This window comes from Pongo abelii, chromosome 17 (assembly GCF_028885655.2).
Source record: "Pongo abelii isolate AG06213 chromosome 17, NHGRI_mPonAbe1-v2.0_pri, whole genome shotgun sequence".
In the NCBI taxonomy this organism is placed as follows: Eukaryota; Metazoa; Chordata; class Mammalia; order Primates; family Hominidae; genus Pongo; species Pongo abelii.
The window spans coordinates 127,297-152,552 of NC_072002.2; positions in this window are offsets into that span (position 1 = coordinate 127,297).

Here is a 25,256-nt window from a genome sequence, read left to right on the forward strand (position 1 = left end):
TCCTGGGCTCAAGGCATTCTCCTGCCTCAGCCTCCAGACTAGCTGGGACTAAATGAGCACGCCACCACGCCAGGCAAATTTTTGTCTTTTGTTTAAAGTGTAGAGGAGGTTTCACCATTTGGGCCAGGGTGGTCTTCAACGGCCGACTTCAGGTGATCTGCCCCAACTTGCCTTCCCAAAGTGAAGGGACTATAGGCGTGAGCCACTGCGCCCAGACTATGATAGTATCACACCGAAGCCTGAAGCTGCTCTGCCTTAGGATTTTTCCTGAATTTTACTTTCTTGTCATGATGAGTTGCTAGCTCATATTTTCCGTTGGATCTTTTCGAAAGGCTTTACTGATGAGATTATGGCTTTCTCACAAAGAATACCACTTTGGTGAAACTATACTGAAATTAAGAGTACCTTAAGTTTCCGATACTTATCAAGCACACTATTTGAACACGGCGTGGTAGGTGAAAGTGTAAGAAGCAGAATTTGGCAAACCCCATTATTTTTCAATTTCGACGGTTTCAGGTCTTTTGGTTTCAGCCAAACTGAAGAATGTCCTAATGAGCTGTCAATTGACAGGCCATTACAGACAATTTTTGAAACTACATCACAGTGTAATTTAAGGAGTACGATTCTAAAGAAATTTGAACAATCTGGTGGTATTGCTAACACCAAACAAGGTTGTTCAGCTCTTTCATCTTTAAAAACAAACAAACAAAAACATGATGTGGAATTCTCTCATTTTACCAAACAGCCGTACGCTCCCTTGAATATGTGACTGTGAAACCCAAGTAACTGGAAGACAAAAAATAAAGGAAACACCTCATCAGTCTCATTAATAGTTTTGTTGAGAATAATTTATTTTTCAAAAACTGCTGGCTATGTCTTGATATTTTTAGACACGGCTAAGATTGAAATTGCATGAATCCTCTCTCTAACATTCATGCTACTTAAGAAACTTTTCCCAAGATTTGACTGCATTCATTTCATAAAAGCCCTGTCCTCTTCTCCCCTATATATCTATATTAGCACTCTGCCTTCTACCCTCTTCCACAGGAAACACAAATCCGTCAATTGATCACTTAAGCCTTTCCAGTTTGGGTACAACATTTTCTGTAGTTGTACTCGTACGATTTGTCCTTTATACTTCTAAAGACTAGACCCTAGATTATGCATGCTTGGGAATAGTGGAGCTAGCTTGCTTAAACTTTATTTAGGCGTATGCTAATTACTTGTGGGGGGCAAAGGCAGGCAGTGAGGATGTTAAGCTTATCCCAAAATAGTCAATTTTGGAAAAGACACAAGTACAGGCCGGGCGCGGTGGCTCTGACCTGTAATCCCAGCACCTTGGGAGGTCTTCTCGCAGAAGACCAGAGCGAGACCCCAGGGAAAAGATGCATCCCCGGCGTGATGGCCTGACGATGGATTCCTGTGTACCGCAACATGGGGAGTCTGCAGTGTGGCCGGTTTGGAAACTGGCAAGGAGAGCGAAGAGACACCATGCCGGTCTTCCACCCTTCCCTGGATGCCTGTGGGTGCCCGCAGAGCTCCGGAAGCAAACAGTCAACATGCTCAGCCTTTCGGGGGCCGGAGAGACGTGAGCAACAGGCCCCCTTGCAGAGGGCACAGCAGCGTGGAATCCCAAATCACGCTTCAGTCGTCCTGAGTGTGGCTCCTCTGTGGTCGGGGCTGTCGGCCTGGCGCTCCTTTGCGAGGCTCAGCCTGGGGATGTGGGGTCTGTGAACCACGCGGGTGAAAACCCGACGGCAACCCGGGTCCCGGTCTTTTGTCTCTGAGGTAGCTGCCCGTTCCTTGTTCCACGGAATGGGGGCGAATGGGTGCCCCGCCCTCCCGACGCGGCGGCCGTGGGCCCAGCCCTCAGCCCGCGCCGGGCACTTACCCTTTTCCCGGAGCGCGGGGGTCCCGTTGCTCCCGGAGGCCGGAGACCGTTTTTTCTCTCTGCCTTCCTCCCTCTGTCCCTGGCTCCCTCCCGCCCGCCCTCTGTCCCTGCGTCGCTCTGTCTCTCCCTCCGTTCCTCACTGCCTCCCTCTCTCTCCCTCCCTCCCCCCCTCCCTCCCTCCCTCCCAACTTCCCTCTGCCCATCCTTCGGCCCCTCTGGGTCTCCCGTTCGTCACTCCAACTCTGCCCGCCTTCCCTCCCGCCTGGAACGGTCGGCATCGCCGGCGCGGGGCCTGGGGTCTGCGTTCAGCCGCCGGGCACTACGCGGTGGCAGCTGGGAGGCTGCAGGGACACGGGCGGGCGGGCGGGCGGGCGGGCGACGGTGGAGCGGAGGCGCAGAGGAGGCGAGCCGCTGCCGGAGGGATGGCGGGCGCGAACCCTGCGCGGGCCCGGTGTTTCGCGGGACCGGGGTCTCCACCCAGCCCAGGGGAGGACGCATTTTCCGTGGGTGGGGGTTGGGGGGTGCGGGGTGTGGGTGGCGAGGGGTTGGTCAGGCCGGGGTGGGGTGGCGGAAAAGCACGAGAGCTCTGCCCGGGCTGCTCCCAGAGCCTAGGCGGCTGCCCGCGAACCCGCGCGTGCGCAGTACACGGCCCACCTGCTGGTACCTGGGCCGGCGCTGGGATCCCCGGGATGCCCAGGAAAGAATGGCAGCTCTCCGCTCTGTGGAGTCTCTCACCGGGCCTAGACCTGGAAGGCAGGAATCCCAGGCGGGTCGGCCCGGAGGGAACACACGCCCCTCCACGCCGAGCCAGGTGTTCCCCGCGAAAGAGAGGCCACCGGCCACCGCCCTGCCCCGACCCCGTCCCAGCCCCACGTCCTTTTATAGCTCCTCCAGCAGAGCCCGGTATTCTTCCTCGCTGAGGGGTGGTTCCAGCGAGGCGGCCTCTTCCGAGGCCTCCAGCTCCCCCGGGGCCTCCGTTTCTAGGAAAGGTTGCGCCCCCTGCAGAAACTCCGGGCTCGCCAGGAGCTCATCCAGCAGGCCGGAGGGGAGTGCAGACGAGCGCCCCGGCTCCTGGAGGAGCCCCGCCTGGGGGGGCGCCCGGATGGCTTGCACCTGCCCCTGCCGCGCGGAGGCCTCCGGGGGCGCGGGCTGGGGAGGTGGGGCTGCCCCGGCTTGGGGTTCCCACGCCGCCCCGGCGACCTGGGGACCCTGGCCCCAGCCCCACCACGGACTCCCCTGGGACGCGGGTGGCGCAAGCCCACCTTGGCCCTGTGGCCCCGCTTGAGCCGGCCCAGGCTGTCCCACCGCGCAAGGGCCCGGCAGGCTGTCGCGCTGCGGGTCCCGGTCCTCCCGGCCTTTGCTCGGGTGCGCAGGCCACCGAGGAGCCTGAGGGTGGGAGAGCGCCCCGTCCGCGGGAGCCAGGGCAGCGTAGGCAAAATCCGCGCGTGCCGGGGCCGCTTGGGAGATCCCTCGTGCCGGCGCGGCCTGGCTGGGCTGGAGCACGGGGACGGCCCTCGCTCCCTGGCTCACGAAAGCCCCCTGGGGGAGAGCCCCAGGCGCGCAGGGCACGCGGGGTGCGGGAAGCGCCGTTCCCCACGCCCCGGCGTGGGCGAAGGTGACCCACGAGGGAGCAGGGTGACACCCACCGGGGGCCGCGTTGCACAGGCCGCCTGCGTGCGCGGGCGCCCTGCCACCCCGTCCCGGGTGCCTGGCCCGTCGATTCTGAAACCAGATCTGAATCCTGGACTCCGGGAGGCCCGTCTCTCTGGCCAGTTCTTCCCTGGCGGCGATGCCTGGAAAGCGATCCTTCTCAAAGGCGCGGAGGAGCAGGGCGGTCTGGGATCCGGTGACGGCGGTCCGCTTTCGCCTGCCTTCTTGCGGGCCGCGTCTCCCGGGCCAGGGCCGAGATTCCCGCCGGTGCTGCCTCAGCTGGCGTGACCTCTCATTCTGAAACCAAATCTGGACCCTGGGCTCCGGAACGCCGATGGCCTGGGCCAGCCCTTCTCTGGTGGCGATGCCCGGGTACGGGTTCCGCTCAAAGCAGGCTCGCAGGGCCTCGCTTTGGCTCGGGGTCCAGACGAGTCTCCTTCGCCGTCCTCGTCCTCGGGCTTCCGCGGGGAGGGGGCCGTCCGAAGGTGTCGGGAGAGCCATCGCGGGGAGCCCCGGCCGGAATTTCACGGACGGACACGGGCAGAGAGAGGCCCGCGGGCTCCCGGGCACCTCAGCCGGCCTGTGCACTGGGCGCAGGTGCAGCCAGGAGACCGGCCCGGACAGCCAGCCAGCCGCTCTTATAAAGACCAACAGGCAGGCAGGCTCCACCCCTTCATGAATGGCGGTGAGCCCTGGGACAGCCCGCCCTCCGGAAGGGTCCCAGGGCGTGGAGGCCCCCTGGGGCCGGGGGGAGGGGGGGCGGCGGTGGTGGTGGTGGTGGTGGTGGTGACGCTGGTGGTGGGGGCGGGGGTGGCGGTGGGGGCGGGAGGGACGAAGCGGAAGGGGGAGAGGGGGAAGGGGTGAGGGGGGCGGGTTTCGGGGTCTGGCTCTCCGGACCTCTCCAGGAATCCCGCGGGAACTGGAGGCCGCTCTCTGGGCTCCCACGCGCCTTCAGCAGGGAGAATCCAGCCTGGAAGGCTGGAGGGGAGTGTGGAACTGAACCTCCGTGGGAGTCTTGAGTTTTCCAGGCCCTCTCTCGGTGAAGGAGGCAATGCCTGTGGGTGTCGCCGTGGCCGTGACAGTCTCACACACGCACAGGGGTGTGGCTCTCGTTCATTCCCACGCAGAAGACCAGAGCGAGACCCCAGGGAAAGGATGCATCCCCGGCGTGATGGCCTGACGATGGATTCCTGTGTACCGCAACATGGGGAGTCTGCAGTGTGGCCGGTTTGGAAACTGGCAAGGAGAGCGAAGAGACACCATGCCGGTCTTCCACCCTTCCCTGGATGCCGGTGGGTGCCCGCAGAGCTCCGGAAGCAAACAGTCAACATGCTCAGCCTTTCGGGGGCCGGAGAGACGTGAGCAACAGGCCCCCTTGCAGAGGGCACAGCAGCGTGGAATCCCAAATCACGCTTCAGTCGTCCTGAGTGTGGCTCCTCTGTGGTCGGGGCTGTCGGCCTGGCGCTCCTTTGCGAGGCTCAGCCTGGGGATGTGCGGTCGGTGAACCACGCGGGTGAAAACCCGACGGCAACCCGGGTCCCGGTCTTTTTTCTCTGAGGTAGCTGCCCGTTCCTTGTTCCACGGAATCGAGGCGAATGGGTGCCCCGCCCTCCCGACGCGGCGGCCGTGGGCCCAGCCCTCAGCCCGCGCCGGGCGCTTACCCTTTTCCCGGAGCGCGGGGGTCCCGTTGCTCCCGGAGGCCAGAGACCGTTTATGCTCTCTGCCTTCCTCCCTCTGTCCCTGGCTCCCTCCCGCCCGCCCTCTGTCCCTGCGTCGCTCTGTCTCTCCCTCCGTTCCTCACTGCCTCCCTCTCTCTCCCTCCCTCCCTCCCTCCCTGCCTCCCTCCCTCCCAACTTCCCTCCGCCCATCCTTCGGCCCCTCTGGGTCTCCCGTTCGTCTCTCCATCGCTGCCCGCCTTCCCTCCCGCCTGGAACGGTCGGCATCGCCAGCGTGCGCGGGGCCTGGGGTCTGCGTTCAGCCGCCAGGCGCTCCACGGTGGCAGCTGGGAGGCTGCAGGGGCAAGGGCGGGCGGGCGGGCGGGCGACGGTGGAGCGGAGGCGAAGAGGAGGCGAGCCGCCGCTGGAGGGATGGCGGGCCCGGACGCTGCGCGGGCCCGGTGTTTCGCGGGACGGGGTTCTCCACCCAGCCCAGGGGAGGACGCATTGTCCGGGGTGGGGGGTGTGGGTGGCGAGGGGTTGGTCAGGCCGGGGTGGGGTGGCGGAAAGGCACGAGAGCTCTGCCCGGGCTGCTCCCAGAGCCTAGGCGGCTGCCCGCGAACCCGCGCGTGCGCAGTACACGGCCCACCTGCTGGTACCTGGGCCGGCGCTGGGATCCCCGGGATGCCCAGGAAAGAATGGCAGCTCTCCGCTCTGTGGAGTCTCTCACCGGGCCTAGACCTGGAAGGCAGGAATCCCAGGCGGGTCGGCCCGGAGGGAACACACGCCCCTCCACGCCGAGCCAGGTGTTCCCCGCGAAAGAGCGGCCACCGGCCACCGCCCTGCCCCGACCCCGTCCCAGCCCCGCGTCCTTTTAAAGCTCCTCCAGCAGAGCCCGGTATTCTTCCTCGCTGAGGGGTGGTTCCAGCGAGGCGGCCTCTTCCGAGGCCTCCAGCTCCCCCGGGGCCTCCGTTTCTAGGAAAGGTTGCGCCCGCTGCAGAAACTCCGGGCTCGCCAGGAGCTCATCCAGCAGGCCGGAGGGGAGTGCAGACGAGCGCCCCGGCTCCTGGAGGAGCCCCGCCTCGGGGGGCGCCCGGATGGCTTGCACCTGCCCCTGCCGCGCGGAGGCCTCCGGGGGCGCGGGCTGGGGAGGTGGGGCTGCCCCGGCTTGGGGTTCCCACGCCGCCCCGGCGACCTGGGGACCCTGGCCCCAGCCCCACCACGGACTCCCCTGGGACGCGAGGGGCGGGAAATGCAGGGGGTACTTCAGAGTTCAGTCTTCCTCACAGAATCGCAAAGTTCACGTTTCACAACCATAAAGAAACTATTTACGTTAAAAATGAGACATTTTATGGAGTTGCACTTAGAAAACTTCAATGTCTGAGAAAAAAAATCTCTAACGCACAGGGAAACAGGTGGTTTATCCAATACTCTGAAAATAAAATGGGCCGGGTGAGGGGAATATGAAAATATTATTTCAATTTCATTTCATTTTATTTATTTATTTATGTACTTATTTATTTATTTTTGAGACAGTGTCTCCCTCTGTCCCCCAGGCTGGATTACAGTGGCCTGAGCTCAGCTCACTGCAGCCTCCGCATCCTGGGCTCAAGGCATTCTCCTGCCTCAGCCTCCAGACTAGCTGGGACTAAATGAGCACGCCACCACGCCAGGCAAATTTTTGTCTTTTGTTTAAAGTGTAGAGGAGGTTTCACCATTTGGGCCAGGGTGGTCTTCAACGGCCGACTTCAGGTGATCTGCCCCAACTTGCCTTCCCAAAGTGAAGGGACTATAGGCGTGAGCCACTGCGCCCAGACTATGATAGTATCACACCGAAGCCTGAAGCTGCTCTGCCTTAGGATTTTTCCTGAATTTTACTTTCTTGTCATGATGAGTTGCTAGCTCATATTTTCCGTTGGATCTTTTCGAAAGGCTTTACTGATGAGATTATGGCTTTCTCACAAAGAATACCACTTTGGTGAAACTATACTGAAATTAAGAGTACCTTAAGTTTCCGATACTTATCAAGCACACTATTTGAACACGGCGTGGTAGGTGAAAGTGTGAGAAGCAGAATTTGGCAAACCCCATTATTTTTCAATTTCGACGGCTTCAGGTCTTTTGGTTTCAGCCAAACTGAAGAATGTCCTAATGAGCTGTCAATTGACAGGCCATTACAGACAATTTTTGAAACTACATCACAGTGTAATTTAAGGAGTACGATTCTAAAGAAATTTGAACAATCTGGTGGTATTGCTAACACCAAACAAGGTTGTTCAGCTCTTTCATCTTTAAAAACAAACAAACAAAAACATGATGTGGAATTCTCTCATTTTACCAAACAGCCGTACGCTCCCTTGAATATGTGACTGTGAAACCCAAGTAACTGGAAGACAAAAAATAAAGGAAACACCTCATCAGTCTCATTAATAGTTTTGTTGAGAATAATTTATTTTTCAAAAACTGCTGGCTATGTCTTGATATTTTTAGACACGGCTAAGATTGAAATTGCATGAATCCTCTCTCTAACATTCATGCTACTTAAGAAACTTTTCCCAAGATTTGACTGCATTCATTTCATAAAAGCCCTGTCCTCTTCTCCCCTATATATCTATATTAGCACTCTGCCTTCTACCCTCTTCCACAGGAAACACAAATCCGTCAATTGATCACTTAAGCCTTTCCAGTTTGGGTACAACATTTTCTGTAGTTGTACTCGTACGATTTGTCCTTTATACTTCTAAAGACTAGACCCTAGATTATGCATGCTTGGGAATAGTGGAGCTAGCTTGCTTAAACTTTATTTAGGCGTATGCTAATTACTTGTGGGGGGCAAAGGCAGGCAGTGAGGATGTTAAGCTTATCCCAAAATAGTCAATTTTGGAAAAGACACAAGTACAGGCCGGACGCGGTGGCTCTGACCTGTAATCCCAGCACCTTGGGAGGTCTTCTCGCAGAAGACCAGAGCGAGACCCCAGGGAAAAGATGCATCCCCGGCGTGATGGCCTGACGATGGATTCCTGTGTACCGCAACATGGGGAGTCTGCAGTGTGGCCGGTTTGGAAACTGGCAAGGAGAGCGAAGAGACACCATGCCGGTCTTCCACCCTTCCCTGGATGCCTGTGGGTGCCCGCAGAGCTCCGGAAGCAAACAGTCAACATGCTCAGCCTTTCGGGGGCCGGAGAGACGTGAGCAACAGGCCCCCTTGCAGAGGGCACAGCAGCGTGGAATCCCAAATCACGCTTCAGTCGTCCTGAGTGTGGCTCCTCTGTGGTCGGGGCTGTCGGCCTGGCGCTCCTTTGCGAGGCTCAGCCTGGGGATGTGGGGTCTGTGAACCACGCGGGTGAAAACCCGACGGCAACCCGGGTCCCGGTCTTTTGTCTCTGAGGTAGCTGCCCGTTCCTTGTTCCACGGAATGGGGGCGAATGGGTGCCCCGCCCTCCCGACGCGGCGGCCGTGGGCCCAGCCCTCAGCCCGCGCCGGGCACTTACCCTTTTCCCGGAGCGCGGGGGTCCCGTTGCTCCCGGAGGCCGGAGACCGTTTTTTCTCTCTGCCTTCCTCCCTCTGTCCCTGGCTCCCTCCCGCCCGCCCTCTGTCCCTGCGTCGCTCTGTCTCTCCCTCCGTTCCTCACTGCCTCCCTCTCTCTCCCTCCCTCCCCCCCTCCCTCCCTCCCTCCCAACTTCCCTCTGCCCATCCTTCGGCCCCTCTGGGTCTCCCGTTCGTCACTCCAACTCTGCCCGCCTTCCCTCCCGCCTGGAACGGTCGGCATCGCCGGCGCGGGGCCTGTGGTCTGCGTTCAGCCGCCGGGCACTACGCGGTGGCAGCTGGGAGGCTGCAGGGACACGGGCGGGCGGGCGGGCGGGCGGGCGACGGTGGAGCGGAGGCGCAGAGGAGGCGAGCCGCTGCCGGAGGGATGGCGGGCGCGAACCCTGCGCGGGCCCGGTGTTTCGCGGGACCGGGGTCTCCACCCAGCCCAGGGGAGGACGCATTTTCCGTGGGTGGGGGTTGGGGGGTGCGGGGTGTGGGTGGCGAGGGGTTGGTCAGGCCGGGGTGGGGTGGCGGAAAAGCACGAGAGCTCTGCCCGGGCTGCTCCCAGAGCCTAGGCGGCTGCCCGCGAACCCGCGCGTGCGCAGTACACGGCCCACCTGCTGGTACCTGGGCCGGCGCTGGGATCCCCGGGATGCCCAGGAAAGAATGGCAGCTCTCCGCTCTGTGGAGTCTCTCACCGGGCCTAGACCTGGAAGGCAGGAATCCCAGGCGGGTCGGCCCGGAGGGAACACACGCCCCTCCACGCCGAGCCAGGTGTTCCCCGCGAAAGAGAGGCCACCGGCCACCGCCCTGCCCCGACCCCGTCCCAGCCCCACGTCCTTTTATAGCTCCTCCAGCAGAGCCCGGTATTCTTCCTCGCTGAGGGGTGGTTCCAGCGAGGCGGCCTCTTCCGAGGCCTCCAGCTCCCCCGGGGCCTCCGTTTCTAGGAAAGGTTGCGCCCCCTGCAGAAACTCCGGGCTCGCCAGGAGCTCATCCAGCAGGCCGGAGGGGAGTGCAGACGAGCGCCCCGGCTCCTGGAGGAGCCCCGCCTGGGGGGGCGCCCGGATGGCTTGCACCTGCCCCTGCCGCGCGGAGGCCTCCGGGGGCGCGGGCTGGGGAGGTGGGGCTGCCCCGGCTTGGGGTTCCCACGCCGCCCCGGCGACCTGGGGACCCTGGCCCCAGCCCCACCACGGACTCCCCTGGGACGCGGGTGGCGCAAGCCCACCTTGGCCCTGTGGCCCCGCTTGAGCCGGCCCAGGCTGTCCCACCGCGCAAGGGCCCGGCAGGCCGTCGCGCTGCGGGTCCCCGTCCTCCCGGCCTTTGCTCGGGTGCGCAGGCCACCGAGGAGCCTGAGGGTGGGAGAGCGCCCCGTCCGCGGGAGCCAGGGCAGCGTAGGCAAAATCCGCGCGTGCCGGGGCCGCTTGGGAGATCCCTCGTGCCGGCGCGGCCTGGCTGGGCTGGAGCACGGGGACGGCCCTCGCTCCCTGGCTCACGAAAGCCCCCTGGGGGAGAGCCCCAGGCGCGCAGGGCACGCGGGGTGCGGGAAGCGCCGTTCCCCACGCCCCGGCGTGGGCGAAGGTGACCCACGAGGGAGCAGGGTGACACCCACCGGGGGCCGCGTTGCACAGGCCGCCTGCGTGCGCGGGCGCCCTGCCACCCCGTCCCGGGTGCCTGGCCCGTCGATTCTGAAACCAGATCTGAATCCTGGACTCCGGGAGGCCCGTCTCTCTGGCCAGTTCTTCCCTGGCGGCGATGCCTGGAAAGCGATCCTTCTCAAAGGCGCGGAGGAGCAGGGCGGTCTGGGATCCGGTGACGGCGGTCCGCTTTCGCCTGCCTTCTTGCGGGCCGCGTCTCCCGGGCCAGGGCCGAGATTCCCGCCGGTGCTGCCTCAGCTGGCGTGACCTCTCATTCTGAAACCAAATCTGGACGCTGGGCTCCGGAACGCCGATGGCCTGGGCCAGCCCTTCTCTGGTGGCGATGCCCGGGTACGGGTTCCGCTCAAAGCAGGCTCGCAGGGCCTCGCTTTGGCTCGGGGTCCAGACGAGTCTCCTTCGCCGTCCTCGTCCTCGGGCTTCCGCGGGGAGGGGGCCGTCCGAAGGTGTCGGGAGAGCCATCGCGGGGAGCCCCGGCCGGAATTTCACGGACGGACACGGGCAGAGAGAGGCCCGTGGGCTCCCGGGCACCTCAGCCGGCCTGTGCACTGGGCGCAGGTGCAGCCAGGAGACCGGCCCGGACAGCCAGCCAGCCGCTCTTATAAAGACCAACAGGCAGGCAGGCTCCACCCCTTCATGAATGGCGGTGAGCCCTGGGACAGCCCGCCCTCCGGAAGGGTCCCAGGGCGTGGAGGCCCCCTGGGGCCGGGGGGAGGGGGGGCGGCGGTGGTGGTGGTGGTGGTGGTGGTGACGCTGGTGGTGGGGGCGGGGGTGGCGGTGGGGGCGGGAGGGACGAAGCGGAAGGGGGAGAGGGGGAAGGGGTGAGGGGGGCGGGTTTCGGGGTCTGGCTCTCCGGACCTCTCCAGGAATCCCGCGGGAACTGGAGGCCGCTCTCTGGGCTCCCACGCGCCTTCAGCAGGGAGAATCCAGCCTGGAAGGCTGGAGGGGAGTGTGGAACTGAACCTCCGTGGGAGTCTTGAGTTTTCCAGGCCCTCTCTCGGTGAAGGAGGCAATGCCTGTGGGTGTCGCCGTGGCCGTGACAGTCTCACACACGCACAGGGGTGTGGCTCTCGTTCATTCCCACGCAGAAGACCAGAGCGAGACCCCAGGGAAAGGATGCATCCCCGGCGTGATGGCCTGACGATGGATTCCTGTGTACCGCAACATGGGGAGTCTGCAGTGTGGCCGGTTTGGAAACTGGCAAGGAGAGCGAAGAGACACCATGCCGGTCTTCCACCCTTCCCTGGATGCCGGTGGGTGCCCGCAGAGCTCCGGAAGCAAACAGTCAACATGCTCAGCCTTTCGGGGGCCGGAGAGACGTGAGCAACAGGCCCCCTTGCAGAGGGCACAGCAGCGTGGAATCCCAAATCACGCTTCAGTCGTCCTGAGTGTGGCTCCTCTGTGGTCGGGGCTGTCGGCCTGGCGCTCCTTTGCGAGGCTCAGCCTGGGGATGTGCGGTCGGTGAACCACGCGGGTGAAAACCCGACGGCAACCCGGGTCCCGGTCTTTTTTCTCTGAGGTAGCTGCCCGTTCCTTGTTCCACGGAATCGAGGCGAATGGGTGCCCCGCCCTCCCGACGCGGCGGCCGTGGGCCCAGCCCTCAGCCCGCGCCGGGCGCTTACCCTTTTCCCGGAGCGCGGGGGTCCCGTTGCTCCCGGAGGCCAGAGACCGTTTATGCTCTCTGCCTTCCTCCCTCTGTCCCTGGCTCCCTCCCGCCCGCCCTCTGTCCCTGCGTCGCTCTGTCTCTCCCTCCGTTCCTCACTGCCTCCCTCTCTCTCCCTCCCTCCCTCCCTCCCTGCCTCCCTCCCTCCCAACTTCCCTCCGCCCATCCTTCGGCCCCTCTGGGTCTCCCGTTCGTCTCTCCATCGCTGCCCGCCTTCCCTCCCGCCTGGAACGGTCGGCATCGCCAGCGTGCGCGGGGCCTGGGGTCTGCGTTCAGCCGCCAGGCGCTCCACGGTGGCAGCTGGGAGGCTGCAGGGGCAAGGGCGGGCGGGCGGGCGGGCGACGGTGGAGCGGAGGCGAAGAGGAGGCGAGCCGCCGCTGGAGGGATGGCGGGCCCGGACGCTGCGCGGGCCCGGTGTTTCGCGGGACGGGGTTCTCCACCCAGCCCAGGGGAGGACGCATTGTCCGGGGTGGGGGGTGTGGGTGGCGAGGGGTTGGTCAGGCCGGGGTGGGGTGGCGGAAAGGCACGAGAGCTCTGCCCGGGCTGCTCCCAGAGCCTAGGCGGCTGCCCGCGAACCCGCGCGTGCGCAGTACACGGCCCACCTGCTGGTACCTGGGCCGGCGCTGGGATCCCCGGGATGCCCAGGAAAGAATGGCAGCTCTCCGCTCTGTGGAGTCTCTCACCGGGCCTAGACCTGGAAGGCAGGAATCCCAGGCGGGTCGGCCCGGAGGGAACACACGCCCCTCCACGCCGAGCCAGGTGTTCCCCGCGAAAGAGCGGCCACCGGCCACCGCCCTGCCCCGACCCCGTCCCAGCCCCGCGTCCTTTTAAAGCTCCTCCAGCAGAGCCCGGTATTCTTCCTCGCTGAGGGGTGGTTCCAGCGAGGCGGCCTCTTCCGAGGCCTCCAGCTCCCCCGGGGCCTCCGTTTCTAGGAAAGGTTGCGCCCGCTGCAGAAACTCCGGGCTCGCCAGGAGCTCATCCAGCAGGCCGGAGGGGAGTGCAGACGAGCGCCCCGGCTCCTGGAGGAGCCCCGCCTCGGGGGGCGCCCGGATGGCTTGCACCTGCCCCTGCCGCGCGGAGGCCTCCGGGGGCGCGGGCTGGGGAGGTGGGGCTGCCCCGGCTTGGGGTTCCCACGCCGCCCCGGCGACCTGGGGACCCTGGCCCCAGCCCCACCACGGAATCCCCTGGGACGCGAGGGGCGGGAAATGCAGGGGGTACTTCAGAGTTCAGTCTTCCTCACAGAATCGCAAAGTTCACGTTTCACAACCATAAAGAAACTATTTACGTTAAAAATGAGACATTTTATGGAGTTGCACTTAGAAAACTTCAATGTCTGAGAAAAAAAATCTCTAACGCACAGGGAAACAGGTGGTTTATCCAATACTCTGAAAATAAAATGGGCCGGGTGAGGGGAATATGAAAATATTATTTCAATTTCATTTCATTTTATTTATTTATTTATGTACTTATTTATTTATTTTTGAGACAGTGTCTCCCTCTGTCCCCCAGGCTGGATTACAGTGGCCTGAGCTCAGCTCACTGCAGCCTCCGCATCCTGGGCTCAAGGCATTCTCCTGCCTCAGCCTCCAGACTAGCTGGGACTAAATGAGCACGCCACCACGCCAGGCAAATTTTTGTCTTTTGTTTAAAGTGTAGAGGAGGTTTCACCATTTGGGCCAGGGTGGTCTTCAACGGCCGACTTCAGGTGATCTGCCCCAACTTGCCTTCCCAAAGTGAAGGGACTATAGGCGTGAGCCACTGCGCCCAGACTATGATAGTATCACACCGAAGCCTGAAGCTGCTCTGCCTTAGGATTTTTCCTGAATTTTACTTTCTTGTCATGATGAGTTGCTAGCTCATATTTTCCGTTGGATCTTTTCGAAAGGCTTTACTGATGAGATTATGGCTTTCTCACAAAGAATACCACTTTGGTGAAACTATACTGAAATTAAGAGTACCTTAAGTTTCCGATACTTATCAAGCACACTATTTGAACACGGCGTGGTAGGTGAAAGTGTAAGAAGCAGAATTTGGCAAACCCCATTATTTTTCAATTTCGACGGTTTCAGGTCTTTTGGTTTCAGCCAAACTGAAGAATGTCCTAATGAGCTGTCAATTGACAGGCCATTACAGACAATTTTTGAAACTACATCACAGTGTAATTTAAGGAGTACGATTCTAAAGAAATTTGAACAATCTGGTGGTATTGCTAACACCAAACAAGGTTGTTCAGCTCTTTCATCTTTAAAAACAAACAAACAAAAACATGATGTGGAATTCTCTCATTTTACCAAACAGCCGTACGCTCCCTTGAATATGTGACTGTGAAACCCAAGTAACTGGAAGACAAAAAATAAAGGAAACACCTCATCAGTCTCATTAATAGTTTTGTTGAGAATAATTTATTTTTCAAAAACTGCTGGCTATGTCTTGATATTTTTAGACACGGCTAAGATTGAAATTGCATGAATCCTCTCTCTAACATTCATGCTACTTAAGAAACTTTTCCCAAGATTTGACTGCATTCATTTCATAAAAGCCCTGTCCTCTTCTCCCCTATATATCTATATTAGCACTCTGCCTTCTACCCTCTTCCACAGGAAACACAAATCCGTCAATTGATCACTTAAGCCTTTCCAGTTTGGGTACAACATTTTCTGTAGTTGTACTCGTACGATTTGTCCTTTATACTTCTAAAGACTAGACCCTAGATTATGCATGCTTGGGAATAGTGGAGCTAGCTTGCTTAAACTTTATTTAGGCGTATGCTAATTACTTGTGGGGGGCAAAGGCAGGCAGTGAGGATGTTAAGCTTATCCCAAAATAGTCAATTTTGGAAAAGACACAAGTACAGGCCGGGCGCGGTGGCTCTGACCTGTAATCCCAGCACCTTGGGAGGTCTTCTCGCAGAAGACCAGAGCGAGACCCCAGGGAAAAGATGCATCCCCGGCGTGATGGCCTGACGATGGATTCCTGTGTACCGCAACATGGGGAGTCTGCAGTGTGGCCGGTTTGGAAACTGGCAAGGAGAGCGAAGAGACACCATGCCGGTCTTCCACCCTTCCCTGGATGCCTGTGGGTGCCCGCAGAGCTCCGGAAGCAAACAGTCAACATGCTCAGCCTTTCGGGGGCCGGAGAGACGTGAGCAACAGGCCCCCTTGCAGAGGGCACAGCAGCGTGGAATCCCAAATCACGCTTCAGTCGTCCTGAGTGTGGCTCCTCTGTGGTCGGGGCTGTCGGCCTGGCGCTCCTTTGCGAGGCTCAGCCTGGGGATGTGGGGTCTGTGAACCACGCGGGTGAAAACCCGACGGCAACCCGGGTCCCGGTCTTTTGTCTCTGAGGTAGCTGCCCGTTCCTTGTTCCACGGAATGGGGGCGAATGGGTGCCCCGCCCTCCCGACGCGGCGGCCGTGGGCCCAGCCCTCAGCCCGCGCCGGGCACTTACCCTTTTCCCGGAGCGCGGGGGTCCCGTTGCTCCCGGAGGCCGGAGACCGTTTTTTCTCTCTGCCTTCCTCCCTCTGTCCCTGGCTCCCTCCCGCCCGCCCTCTGTCCCTGCGTCGCTCTGTCTCTCCCTCCGTTCCTCACTGCCTCCCTCTCTCTCCCTCCCTCCCCCCCTCCCTCCCTCCCTCCCAACTTCCCTCTGCCCATCCTTCGGCCCCTCTGGGTCTCCCGTTCGTCACTCCAACTCTGCCCGCCTTCCCTCCCGCCTGGAACGGTCGGCATCGCCGGCGCGGGGCCTGGGGTCTGCGTTCAGCCGCCGGGCACTACGCGGTGGCAGCTGGGAGGCTGCAGGGACACGGGCGGGCGGGCGGGCGGGCGGGCGACGGTGGAGCGGAGGCGCAGAGGAGGCGAGCCGCTGCCGGAGGGATGGCGGGCGCGAACCCTGCGCGGGCCCGGTGTTTCGCGGGACCGGGGTCTCCACCCAGCCCAGGGGAGGACGCATTTTCCGTGGGTGGGGGTTGGGGGGTGCGGGGTGTGGGTGGCGAGGGGTTGGTCAGGCCGGGGTGGGGTGGCGGAAAAGCACGAGAGCTCTGCCCGGGCTGCTCCCAGAGCCTAGGCGGCTGCCCGCGAACCCGCGCGTGCGCAGTACACGGCCCACCTGCTGGTACCTGGGCCGGCGCTGGGATCCCCGGGATGCCCAGGAAAGAATGGCAGCTCTCCGCTCTGTGGAGTCTCTCACCGGGCCTAGACCTGGAAGGCAGGAATCCCAGGCGGGTCGGCCCGGAGGGAACACACGCCCCTCCACGCCGAGCCAGGTGTTCCCCGCGAAAGAGAGGCCACCGGCCACCGCCCTGCCCCGACCCCGTCCCAGCCCCACGTCCTTTTATAGCTCCTCCAGCAGAGCCCGGTATTCTTCCTCGCTGAGGGGTGGTTCCAGCGAGGCGGCCTCTTCCGAGGCCTCCAGCTCCCCCGGGGCCTCCGTTTCTAGGAAAGGTTGCGCCCCCTGCAGAAACTCCGGGCTCGCCAGGAGCTCATCCAGCAGGCCGGAGGGGAGTGCAGACGAGCGCCCCGGCTCCTGGAGGAGCCCCGCCTGGGGGGGCGCCCGGATGGCTTGCACCTGCCCCTGCCGCGCGGAGGCCTCCGGGGGCGCGGGCTGGGGAGGTGGGGCTGCCCCGGCTTGGGGTTCCCACGCCGCCCCGGCGACCTGGGGACCCTGGCCCCAGCCCCACCACGGACTCCCCTGGGACGCGGGTGGCGCAAGCCCACCTTGGCCCTGTGGCCCCGCTTGAGCCGGCCCAGGCTGTCCCACCGCGCAAGGGCCCGGCAGGCCGTCGCGCTGCGGGTCCCGGTCCTCCCGGCCTTTGCTCGGGTGCGCAGGCCACCGAGGAGCCTGAGGGTGGGAGAGCGCCCCGTCCGCGGGAGCCAGGGCAGCGTAGGCAAAATCCGCGCGTGCCGGGGCCGCTTGGGAGATCCCTCGTGCCGGCGCGGCCTGGCTGGGCTGGAGCACGGGGACGGCCCTCGCTCCCTGGCTCACGAAAGCCCCCTGGGGGAGAGCCCCAGGCGCGCAGGGCACGCGGGGTGCGGGAAGCGCCGTTCCCCACGCCCCGGCGTGGGCGAAGGTGACCCACGAGGGAGCAGGGTGACACCCACCGGGGGCCGCGTTGCACAGGCCGCCTGCGTGCGCGGGCGCCCTGCCACCCCGTCCCGGGTGCCTGGCCCGTCGATTCTGAAACCAGATCTGAATCCTGGACTCCGGGAGGCCCGTCTCTCTGGCCAGTTCTTCCCTGGCGGCGATGCCTGGAAAGCGATCCTTCTCAAAGGCGCGGAGGAGCAGGGCGGTCTGGGATCCGGTGACGGCGGTCCGCTTTCGCCTGCCTTCTTGCGGGCCGCGTCTCCCGGGCCAGGGCCGAGATTCCCGCCGGTGCTGCCTCAGCTGGCGTGACCTCTCATTCTGAAACCAAATCTGGACCCTGGGCTCCGGAACGCCGATGGCCTGGGCCAGCCCTTCTCTGGTGGCGATGCCCGGGTACGGGTTCCGCTCAAAGCAGGCTCGCAGGGCCTCGCTTTGGCTCGGGGTCCAGACGAGTCTCCTTCGCCGTCCTCGTCCTCGGGCTTCCGCGGGGAGGGGGCCGTCCGAAGGTGTCGGGAGAGCCATCGCGGGGAGCCCCGGCCGGAATTTCACGGACGGACACGGGCAGAGAGAGGCCCGCGGGCTCCCGGGCACCTCAGCCGGCCTGTGCACTGGGCGCAGGTGCAGCCAGGAGACCGGCCCGGACAGCCAGCCAGCCGCTCTTATAAAGACCAACAGGCAGGCAGGCTCCACCCCTTCATGAATGGCGGTGAGCCCTGGGACAGCCCGCCCTCCGGAAGGGTCCCAGGGCGTGGAGGCCCCCTGGGGCCGGGGGGAGGGGGGGCGGCGGTGGTGGTGGTGGTGGTGGTGGTGACGCTGGTGGTGGGGGCGGGGGTGGCGGTGGGGGCGGGAGGGACGAAGCGGAAGGGGGAGAGGGGGAAGGGGTGAGGGGGGCGGGTTTCGGGGTCTGGCTCTCCGGACCTCTCCAGGAATCCCGCGGGAACTGGAGGCCGCTCTCTGGGCTCCCACGCGCCTTCAGCAGGGAGAATCCAGCCTGGAAGGCTGGAGGGGAGTGTGGAACTGAACCTCCGTGGGAGTCTTGAGTTTTCCAGGCCCTCTCTCGGTGAAGGAGGCAATGCCTGTGGGTGTCGCCGTGGCCGTGACAGTCTCACACACGCACAGGGGTGTGGCTCTCGTTCATTCCCACGCAGAAGACCAGAGCGAGACCCCAGGGAAAGGATGCATCCCCGGCGTGATGGCCTGACGATGGATTCCTGTGTACCGCAACATGGGGAGTCTGCAGTGTGGCCGGTTTGGAAACTGGCAAGGAGAGCGAAGAGACACCATGCCGGTCTTCCACCCTTCCCTGGATGCCGGTGGGTGCCCGCAGAGCTCCGGAAGCAAACAGTCAACATGCTCAGCCTTTCGGGGGCCGGAGAGACGTGAGCAACAGGCCCCCTTGCATAGGGCACAGCAGCGTGGAATCCCAAATCACGCTTCAGTCGTCCTGAGTGTGGCTCCTCTGTGGTCGGGGCTGTCGGCCTGGCGCTCCTTTGCGAGGCTCAGCCTGGGGATGTGCGGTCGGTGAACCACGCGGGTGAAAACCCGACGGCAACCCGGGTCCCGGTCTTTTTTCTCTGAGGTAGCTGCCCGTTCCTTGTTCCACGGAATCGAGGCGAATGGGTGCCCCGCCCTCCCGACGCGGCGGCCGTGGGCCCAGCCCTCAGCCCGCGCCGGGCGCTTACCCTTTTCCCGGAGCGCGGGGGTCCCGTTGCTCCCGGAGGCCAGAGACCGTTTATGCTCTCTGCCTTCCTCCCTCTGTCCCTGGCTCCCTCCCGCCCGCCCTCTGTCCCTGCGTCGCTCTGTCTCTCCCTCCGTTCCTCACTGCCTCCCTCTCTCTCCCTCCCTCCCTCCCTCCCTGCCTCCCTCCCTCCCAACTTCCCTCCGCCCATCCTTCGGCCCCTCTGGGTCTCCCGTTCGTCTCTCCATCGCTGCCCGCCTTCCCTCCCGCCTGGAACGGTCGGCATCGCCAGCGTGCGCGGGGCCTGGGGTCTGCGTTCAGCCGCCAGGCGCTCCACGGTGGCAGCTGGGAGGCTGCAGGGGCAAGGGCGGGCGGGCGGGCGGGCGACGGTGGAGCGGAGGCGAAGAGGAGGCGAGCCGCCGCTGGAGGGATGGCGGGCCCGGACGCTGCGCGGGCCCGGTGTTTCGCGGGACGGGGTTCTCCACCCAGCCCAGGGGAGGACGCATTGTCCGGGGTGGGGGGTGTGGGTGGCGAGGGGTTGGTCAGGCCGGGGTGGGGTGGCGGAAAGGCACGAGAGCTCTGCCCGGGCTGCTCCCAGAGCCTAGGCGGCTGCCCGCGAACCCGCGCGTGCGCAGTACACGGCCCACCTGCTGGTACCTGGGCCGGCGCTGGGATCCCCGGGATGCCCAGGAAAGAATGGCAGCTCTCCGCTCTGTGGAGTCTCTCACCGGGCCTAGACCTGGAAGGCAGGAATCCCAGGCGGGTCGGCCCGGAGGGAACACACGCCCCTCCACGCCGAGCCAGGTGTTCCCCGCGAAAGAGCGGCCACCGGCCACCGCCCTGCCCCGACCCCGTCCCAGCCCCGCGTCCTTTTAAAGCTCCTCCAGCAGAGCCCGGTATTCTTCCTCGCTGAGGGGTGGTTCCAGCGAGGCGGCCTCTTCCGAGGCCTCCAGCTCCCCCGGGGCCTCCGTTTCTAGGAAAGGTTGCGCCCGCTGCAGAAACTCCGGGCTCGCCAGGAGCTCATCCAGCAGGCCGGAGGGGAGTGCAGACGAGCGCCCCGGCTCCTGGAGGAGCCCCGCCTCGGGGGGCGCCCGGATGGCTTGCACCTGCCCCTGCCGCGCGGAGGCCTCCGGGGGCGCGGGCTGGGGAGGTGGGGCTGCCCCGGCTTGGGGTTCCCACGCCGCCCCGGCGACCTGGGGACCCTGGCCCCAGCCCCACCACGGAATCCCCTGGGACGCGAGGGGCGGGAAATGCAGGGGGTACTTCAGAGTTCAGTCTTCCTCACAGAATCGCAAAGTTCACGTTTCACAACCATAAAGAAACTATTTACGTTAAAAATGAGACATTTTATGGAGTTGCACTTAGAAAACTTCAATGTCTGAGAAAAAAAATCTCTAACGCACAGGGAAACAGGTGGTTTATCCAATACTCTGAAAATAAAATGGGCCGGGTGAGGGGAATATGAAAATATTATTTCAATTTCATTTCATTTTATTTATTTATTTATGTACTTATTTATTTATTTTTGAGACAGTGTCTCCCTCTGTCCCCCAGGCTGGATTACAGTGGCCTGAGCTCAGCTCACTGCAGCCTCCGCATCCTGGGCTCAAGGCATTCTCCTGCCTCAGCCTCCAGACTAGCTGGGACTAAATGAGCACGCCACCACGCCAGGCAAATTTTTGTCTTTTGTTTAAAGTGTAGAGGAGGTTTCACCATTTGGGCCAGGGTGGTCTTCAACGGCCGACTTCAGGTGATCTGCCCCAACTTGCCTTCCCAAAGTGAAGGGACTATAGGCGTGAGCCACTGCGCCCAGACTATGATAGTATCACACCGAAGCCTGAAGCTGCTCTGCCTTAGGATTTTTCCTGAATTTTACTTTCTTGTCATGATGAGTTGCTAGCTCATATTTTCCGTTGGATCTTTTCGAAAGGCTTTACTGATGAGATTATGGCTTTCTCACAAAGAATACCACTTTGGTGAAACTATACTGAAATTAAGAGTACCTTAAGTTTCCGATACTTATCAAGCACACTATTTGAACACGGCGTGGTAGGTGAAAGTGTGAGAAGCAGAATTTGGCAAACCCCATTATTTTTCAATTTCGACGGTTTCAGGTCTTTTGGTTTCAGCCAAACTGAAGAATGTCCTAATGAGCTGTCAATTGACAGGCCATTACAGACAATTTTTGAAACTACATCACAGTGTAATTTAAGGAGTACGATTCTAAAGAAATTTGAACAATCTGGTGGTATTGCTAACACCAAACAAGGTTGTTCAGCTCTTTCATCTTTAAAAACAAACAAACAAAAACATGATGTGGAATTCTCTCATTTTACCAAACAGCCGTACGCTCCCTTGAATATGTGACTGTGAAACCCAAGTAACTGGAAGACAAAAAATAAAGGAAACACCTCATCAGTCTCATTAATAGTTTTGTTGAGAATAATTTATTTTTCAAAAACTGCTGGCTATGTCTTGATATTTTTAGACACGGCTAAGATTGAAATTGCATGAATCCTCTCTCTAACATTCATGCTACTTAAGAAACTTTTCCCAAGATTTGACTGCATTCATTTCATAAAAGCCCTGTCCTCTTCTCCCCTATATATCTATATTAGCACTCTGCCTTCTACCCTCTTCCACAGGAAACACAAATCCGTCAATTGATCACTTAAGCCTTTCCAGTTTGGGTACAACATTTTCTGTAGTTGTACTCGTACGATTTGTCCTTTATACTTCTAAAGACTAGACCCTAGATTATGCATGCTTGGGAATAGTGGAGCTAGCTTGCTTAAACTTTATTTAGGCGTATGCTAATTACTTGTGGGGGGCAAAGGCAGGCAGTGAGGATGTTAAGCTTATCCCAAAATAGTCAATTTTGGAAAAGACACAAGTACAGGCCGGACGCGGTGGCTCTGACCTGTAATCCCAGCACCTTGGGAGGTCTTCTCGCAGAAGACCAGAGCGAGACCCCAGGGAAAAGATGCATCCCCGGCGTGATGGCCTGACGATGGATTCCTGTGTACCGCAACATGGGGAGTCTGCAGTGTGGCCGGTTTGGAAACTGGCAAGGAGAGCGAAGAGACACCATGCCGGTCTTCCACCCTTCCCTGGATGCCTGTGGGTGCCCGCAGAGCTCCGGAAGCAAACAGTCAACATGCTCAGCCTTTCGGGGGCCGGAGAGACGTGAGCAACAGGCCCCCTTGCAGAGGGCACAGCAGCGTGGAATCCCAAATCACGCTTCAGTCGTCCTGAGTGTGGCTCCTCTGTGGTCGGGGCTGTCGGCCTGGCGCTCCTTTGCGAGGCTCAGCCTGGGGATGTGGGGTCTGTGAACCACGCGGGTGAAAACCCGACGGCAACCCCGGTCCCGGTCTTTTGTCTCTGAGGTAGCTGCCCGTTCCTTGTTCCACGGAATGGGGGCGAATGGGTGCCCCGCCCTCCCGACGCGGCGGCCGTGGGCCCAGCCCTCAGCCCGCGCCGGGCACTTACCCTTTTCCCGGAGCGCGGGGGTCCCGTTGCTCCCGGAGGCCGGAGACCGTTTTTTCTCTCTGCCTTCCTCCCTCTGTCCCTGGCTCCCTCCCGCCCGCCCTCTGTCCCTGCGTCGCTCTGTCTCTCCCTCCGTTCCTCACTGCCTCCCTCTCTCTCCCTCCCTCCCCCCCTCCCTCCCTCCCTCCCAACTTCCCTCTGCCCATCCTTCGGCCCCTCTGGGTCTCCCGTTCGTCACTCCAACTCTGCCCGCCTTCCCTCCCGCCTGGAACGGTCGGCATCGCCGGCGCGGGGCCTGGGGTCTGCGTTCAGCCGCCGGGCACTACGCGGTGGCAGCTGGGAGGCTGCAGGGACACGGGCGGGCGGGCGGGCGGGCGGGCGACGGTGGAGCGGAGGCGCAGAGGAGGCGAGCCGCTGCCGGAGGGATGGCGGGCGCGAACCCTGCGCGGGCCCGGTGTTTCGCGGGACCGGGGTCTCCACCCAGCCCAGGGGAGGACGCATTTTCCGTGGGTGGGGGTTGGGGGGTGCGGGGTGTGGGTGGCGAGGGGTTGGTCAGGCCGGGGTGGGGTGGCGGAAAAGCACGAGAGCTCTGCCCGGGCTGCTCCCAGAGCCTAGGCGGCTGCCCGCGAACCCGCGCGTGCGCAGTACACGGCCCACCTGCTGGTACCTGGGCCGGCGCTGGGATCCCCGGGATGCCCAGGAAAGAATGGCAGCTCTCCGCTCTGTGGAGTCTCTCACCGGGCCTAGACCTGGAAGGCAGGAATCCCAGGCGGGTCGGCCCGGAGGGAACACACGCCCCTCCACGCCGAGCCAGGTGTTCCCCGCGAAAGAGAGGCCACCGGCCACCGCCCTGCCCCGACCCCGTCCCAGCCCCACGTCCTTTTATAGCTCCTCCAGCAGAGCCCGGTATTCTTCCTCGCTGAGGGGTGGTTCCAGCGAGGCGGCCTCTTCCGAGGCCTCCAGCTCCCCCGGGGCCTCCGTTTCTAGGAAAGGTTGCGCCCCCTGCAGAAACTCCGGGCTCGCCAGGAGCTCATCCAGCAGGCCGGAGGGGAGTGCAGACGAGCGCCCCGGCTCCTGGAGGAGCCCCGCCTGGGGGGGCGCCCGGATGGCTTGCACCTGCCCCTGCCGCGCGGAGGCCTCCGGGGGCGCGGGCTGGGGAGGTGGGGCTGCCCCGGCTTGGGGTTCCCACGCCGCCCCGGCGACCTGGGGACCCTGGCCCCAGCCCCACCACGGACTCCCCTGGGACGCGGGTGGCGCAAGCCCACCTTGGCCCTGTGGCCCCGCTTGAGCCGGCCCAGGCTGTCCCACCGCGCAAGGGCCCGGCAGGCCGTCGCGCTGCGGGTCCCGGTCCTCCCGGCCTTTGCTCGGGTGCGCAGGCCACCGAGGAGCCTGAGGGTGGGAGAGCGCCCCGTCCGCGGGAGCCAGGGCAGCGTAGGCAAAATCCGCGCGTGCCGGGGCCGCTTGGGAGATCCCTCGTGCCGGCGCGGCCTGGCTGGGCTGGAGCACGGGGACGGCCCTCGCTCCCTGGCTCACGAAAGCCCCCTGGGGGAGAGCCCCAGGCGCGCAGGGCACGCGGGGTGCGGGAAGCGCCGTTCCCCACGCCCCGGCGTGGGCGAAGGTGACCCACGAGGGAGCAGGGTGACACCCACCGGGGGCCGCGTTGCACAGGCCGCCTGCGTGCGCGGGCGCCCTGCCACCCCGTCCCGGGTGCCTGGCCCGTCGATTCTGAAACCAGATCTGAATCCTGGACTCCGGGAGGCCCGTCTCTCTGGCCAGTTCTTCCCTGGCGGCGATGCCTGGAAAGCGATCCTTCTCAAAGGCGCGGAGGAGCAGGGCGGTCTGGGATCCGGTGACGGCGGTCCGCTTTCGCCTGCCTTCTTGCGGGCCGCGTCTCCCGGGCCAGGGCCGAGATTCCCGCCGGTGCTGCCTCAGCTGGCGTGACCTCTCATTCTGAAACCAAATCTGGACCCTGGGCTCCGGAACGCCGATGGCCTGGGCCAGCCCTTCTCTGGTGGCGATGCCCGGGTACGGGTTCCGCTCAAAGCAGGCTCGCAGGGCCTCGCTTTGGCTCGGGGTCCAGACGAGTCTCCTTCGCCGTCCTCGTCCTCGGGCTTCCGCGGGGAGGGGGCCGTCCGAAGGTGTCGGGAGAGCCATCGCGGGGAGCCCCGGCCGGAATTTCACGGACGGACACGGGCAGAGAGAGGCCCGCGGGCTCCCGGGCACCTCAGCCGGCCTGTGCACTGGGCGCAGGTGCAGCCAGGAGACCGGCCCGGACAGCCAGCCAGCCGCTCTTATAAAGACCAACAGGCAGGCAGGCTCCACCCCTTCATGAATGGCGGTGAGCCCTGGGACAGCCCGCCCTCCGGAAGGGTCCCAGGGCGTGGAGGCCCCCTGGGGCCGGGGGGAGGGGGGGCGGCGGTGGTGGTGGTGGTGGTGGTGGTGACGCTGGTGGTGGGGGCGGGGGTGGCGGTGGGGGCGGGAGGGACGAAGCGGAAGGGGGAGAGGGGGAAGGGGTGAGGGGGGCGGGTTTCGGGGTCTGGCTCTCCGGACCTCTCCAGGAATCCCGCGGGAACTGGAGGCCGCTCTCTGGGCTCCCACGCGCCTTCAGCAGGGAGAATCCAGCCTGGAAGGCTGGAGGGGAGTGTGGAACTGAACCTCCGTGGGAGTCTTGAGTTTTCCAGGCCCTCTCTCGGTGAAGGAGGCAATGCCTGTGGGTGTCGCCGTGGCCGTGACAGTCTCACACACGCACAGGGGTGTGGCTCTCGTTCATTCCCACGCAGAAGACCAGAGCGAGACCCCAGGGAAAGGATGCATCCCCGGCGTGATGGCCTGACGATGGATTCCTGTGTACCGCAACATGGGGAGTCTGCAGTGTGGCCGGTTTGGAAACTGGCAAGGAGAGCGAAGAGACACCATGCCGGTCTTCCACCCTTCCCTGGATGCCGGTGGGTGCCCGCAGAGCTCCGGAAGCAAACAGTCA